The sequence below is a fragment of the Dreissena polymorpha genome, chromosome 3 (genome assembly GCF_020536995.1).
Source record: "Dreissena polymorpha isolate Duluth1 chromosome 3, UMN_Dpol_1.0, whole genome shotgun sequence".
Taxonomy (NCBI): domain Eukaryota; kingdom Metazoa; phylum Mollusca; class Bivalvia; order Myida; family Dreissenidae; genus Dreissena; species Dreissena polymorpha.
In genome coordinates this window covers 126,902,465-126,907,610 of record NC_068357.1, presented here as the reverse complement: position 1 = coordinate 126,907,610, position 5,146 = coordinate 126,902,465, and positions in this window count along the sequence as shown.

Below are 5,146 nucleotides of genomic sequence, written 5' to 3'. Positions count from 1 at the left end.
TCAACATTGTTGTTTTATGTAATGTCCTTCAAATGTAGGGGGTATATTTGTTGGCTTATGTAAGCAAGGCAAACGGTGGGCAAGTACACAACTCTTATTTCTACTCTCCAAGTCCAGTCTTTTTCATTGGATAATGGATATTAACATACTTTATGAATCTGTGTATTCACCCCTTTCCCTTTTCAACAGAACCTTGTACATTTACAAGAACATAGATCTTTCTCGGTTAAATCCATTAAAAATTAGTATTAGCAGTGTAAAATTTAAGTGTTTATTACTGTACTGTCTGTCAGTTACGCAACTAGACAAGTACATGGATTCTCTACGAAACTAGTAACATACATAGGCAATTTTGTGTTAAATTATATCATTTGTGAGGCGATTGATTCAAACTGTTTATGCCCCTGGTAGGGTGGCATATAGCAGTTGAACTGTCCGACTGTCTGTCAGTCAGTCCGTCCGTCCAAAAACTTTACCATTGGCAATAACTTTTGCAATATTGAAGATAGCAACTTGATATTTGGCATTTATGTGTATCTAATGTAGCTGCACATTTTGAGTGATGAAAGGTCAAGATCATTATTTAAGATCAAAGGAAAAAAAAAAAATCCAAGGGAAGTAACAAGTTTCAAAGGGAGATTATTTCTATTTTTAGCTCACCTGAGCACAACGAGCTCATGGTGAGCTTTTGTGATCGCCTTTTGTTCGTCGTGCGTTGTCCGTTGTGCGACGTCAACATTTGCCTTGTTCACTCTCTAGAGGCCACATTTATTGTCCAATCTTCATGAAATTTGGTCAGAAGATAGGTTTCAGTGATATCTTGGATGAGTTCGAAAATGGTTACATTTGCTTGAAAAACATTGCTGCCAAGGGGCAGGGCATTTTTCCTTATATGGCTATAGTAAAATTTTGTTAACACTCTAGAGGCCACATTTATTGTCTGATCTTCATGAAACTTGGTCAGAAGATTCATCCCAATAATATCTTGGACGAGTTTGAAAATGATGCCGGTTGGTTGAAAAGCATGGCCGCCAGGGAGCGGGGCATTTTTCCTTATATGGCTATGGTAAAACCTTGTTAACACTCTAGAGGCCACATTTATTTTGCGATCTTCATAAAACTTGGTCAGAAGATTTGTCCCAATGATATCTTGGATGAGTTCGAAAATGGTTTTGGTTGCTTTAAAAACATGGCCACCAGGGGCGGGCATTTTAAAACCTTGTTAACACTCTAGGGGCCACATTTATTGTCCAATCTTCATGAAATTTGATCAGAAGATTGGTCTCAATGATATCTTGGATGAGTTTGAAAATAATTATGTTTGCATAAAAATAAGGCTTCCAAGGGGCGGGGCAATTTCCTTTTATGGCTATAGTAAAATCTTGTTAATTCTCTAGAGGCCACATTTACTGTCCGATCTTCATGAAACTTGGTCAGAACATTCATCCCGATAATATCTTGGATGAGTTCAAAAATGATGCCGGTTGGTTGAAAAACATGGCTGCCAGGGGGCGGGGCATTTTTCCTTATATGGCTATAGTAAAACCTTGTTAACACTCTAGAGGCCACATTTATTTTCCGATCTTCGTGAAACTTGGTCAGAAGATTTGTCCCAATAATATCTTGTTATCTCAGGTGAGCGACTTTGGGCCTTTCAGGCTCTCTTGTTTTTCATTTGGCAGTTAAAAATAATTTTACAAGGGAAGTAATATTTTTTGAAGGGATATAATCAAAAACAAAACTGTTTACATCAAAGCGGTTCAGTAGGGGGCATTGTGTTTCTGACAAACACATCTCTTGTCCTCCATTATTATATCTTACTGTCATTTTCAAATTTTTAGTATTTAATGATTTTAATAATTAATTTTGGTCTTAAAGATTTGATTATTATTTCAAGTTTAATATTTCCTAAGAATAACTGTATATAGAAATCAACTTCATTCATTTGTTTCTTGCAAAAGACGACATGTCCTGGAAAATTACTTTTTGTCACAGTAGTGTTTATTAGGGGAGAGCATAGTCGTTTTCTTATTAAGCAAACAATTAGAGTTTACTCCCTTGATCCAAACTTATTTTGAAATAGAGTACAACTAATAAACATAAATGCTATATCGAAGACCTCTTAAAAATCAAGTTTTTTCCGCTGCTGTTTAACATCACTTTTGACCTTAGGTGACCTTTAGGTTACATTCATAAAAATGCCCGCGGCTACCCACGAATGAATACACTTCACTTAGTCCATTTGCTGAATTAAGAACACCACCAGACCATTGGAAACATGGCCGCGTCTTTCTAACACTGTTTTTACTGCGTGTTCAGTATGAAACAATTTGATCTCTTATGAAAAGGCATGATAGATAGAACAGTTTTACACTCAACTCTTCACATCAAAACAATTTGTGCGTAGATTATACACCTTCGTCAGTTCGCGGTAAGTGTGTGTGAATGTCAGAGTGTATATACGTCATCGCTGGGTCTTCACGACTACCTTAGGTGGCAGGGGATATATCAGTGAAAGGGGGGTCCATGAAAATTACATATCTTTAGGGTAGGTGTTACCTATGGTCTTTAAAAATCAATTAGGAATTTATAAGATGTATTTCTTGTTTAAGGTTGTAGAAAGAATGTCTCAAAATTTTGGAAAAAAACATTACAACTAGCCACAGCTCCCTAGCAAGGAAATTTTGAATCTTCAAAAAGGAGGTTTTCACTTTTGTCGGAAGTCAATATTTCACGCTGCAGAAACAGAACAAAATTTTGAAGGTAAATTGTGAAAAATCTAAACGTATGGGAGACACTTTTCTAGGCAAATAAACAAAGCACAGGGATGAAATTAATGAGTAATGTAGCCAAAACTAGGATTGCATTCTGTTTGAATGTTCTGTGCATGCCATGAAATGGGTCAAATTTCTCAATTTTTCATTAAAAATGAGGTGGGTGGGGGGAAAGATCAAGGGCCATAGTTTCACAAGTGAAGAAGCCAGCCTTGTCTTTGGTTGTATTTTCAATGTATAATGCCTATGCTATGACACTGACACAAAAAGGCTTTCTTGTGTCACTTTCTGTTTTGATGCAATGGATTTGACTGTTTGCGGCCTTTCGGAACTCGAAATTTGGTCAAAAATATATCCCCTGCCCCCTTAATAGCAAAACGCAAAATTTTAAAATTGTGTATATCATACGAAAATTGATACATGTATTCCACAAATGTGTTGCGGTAACAAATCGAACATAATTTTGCATATATCTTTTAACCGCTATGGTTGAGATTATGGAAAACAAAGGGAGGTAATAATGTTAAAACCATTGCTAATTTTAGGAAAATTTCACGTGTGCTGGTTTCGCACTGGAAAACAATGTTTAAACTCATATTTGTGTAATAGCATCTACATTTGCACATTTTCTGAGCTTGAATACTTAAATAAGCAAGATAAGTCTGCAGTTTTGTAGAAAAAGTTGGTAAAAATAGGAAAATTATGCAAAATAGTGGTTTGTAACATGCCGCAAACATAAATTCTTTTTTTCTTCTTATTTGAAGTCATTATGGCAACATATTTCTTCATGTGACACCTAACAGATGAAGAAAGACTAAGATTGAAGCATTTATTTGATAATAAATACGAAATAATAAGTGAATGCCACATCTGGAAGGGGGCGTACACTCCAAGCGTCTATGGTGTTCTGCGGTGTAGTTTCCGCGGCAAAAGGCTAAGGCTTAAAGCTCACCATGCACTATATTATCTTGAAAATAAACATGCCATGTCATCAAAAATGCATGTGTCACATTTATGCCACAGTAAACTTTGTGTCAACATCAAGCACTTAAGTTATGGGCCTCAAAGCATTAACAAAAGGAAAATATGTGCTCATGAAGGTTCCTTATGCACTTGAAAATGTTTCCAAGCTGTGTCTTGTTTACAATGATGTTCTCATAGTCAGATATATTTGCCCACTGTTTCCAATTGTAGCACTTTGATTTTCAGACTGTGGTACTGTTTGATGTGGTCGCAGTTTAATAGGGAGAACGAGTGGACCCCGAGAACGATTACACGCATTCAAGACATCGTTAGCCACAGAATCACCCAATCGCACGACACTTTCCAGGTCAGGGTCTGAATTCAACGGAATAGAATCTTGAACTTGTTTCTCTACACAGGGCACATGCCTGCAGAAACTTTATAGTTTGGAAATACTCCTTTTTTGAAAAGTACACCTTTGTTTTTCCTAGCGTGATTGTTTTTATAACTGTGCTGTGATTTCTTATGGAGTGATCTAATTTTGAATGGTATTTTAATGAATGAATATCAATATTTGGTGCATGTATTATGTAATCATATGGGAATATACATCTGTAAGACTGATTGATAGTGTCAATAATCATTTTAAACATTTGACATATAACTTGTGTGCTTCTCTGCTAAATAGAGTCAAATGTTGTGAATAGGAACACTATTTTTTTGATTATTTCTGTTCTGGTTGTTTCCCTTGAATTGTGTGAATTTTTGGAATTACTATGAAATACAAACAAAACACAGGATACAGTTCAGAAATGTTGCATTTAATTCATTAAACATTATATTTTAATATAACAAAAGCTTTTTGTTTTATTATGCATACATTAAAAAACTTAAGGTGGCAGGGGATATATCAGTGAAAGGGGGGTCCATGAAAATTACATATCTTTAGGGTAGGTGTTACCTATGGTCTTTAAAAATCAATTAGGAATTTATAAGATGTATTTCTTGTTTAAGGTTGTAGAAAGAATGTCTCAAAATTTTGGAAAAAAACATTACAACTAGCCACAGCTCCCTAGCAAGGAAATTTTGAATCTTCAAAAAGGAGGTTTTCACTTTTGTCGGAAGTCAATATTTCACGCTGCAGAAACAGAACAAAATTTTGAAGGTAAATTGTGAAAAATCTAAACGTATGGGAGACACTTTTCTAGGCAAATAAACAAAGCACAGGGATGAAATTAATGAGTAATGTAGCCAAAACTAGGATTGCATTCTGTTTGAATGTTCTGTGCATGCCATGAAATGGGTCAAATTTCTCAATTTTTCATTAAAAATGAGGTGGGTGGGGGGAAAGATCAAGGGCCATAGTTTCACAAGTGAAGAAGCCAGCCTTGTCTTTGGTTGTATTTTCA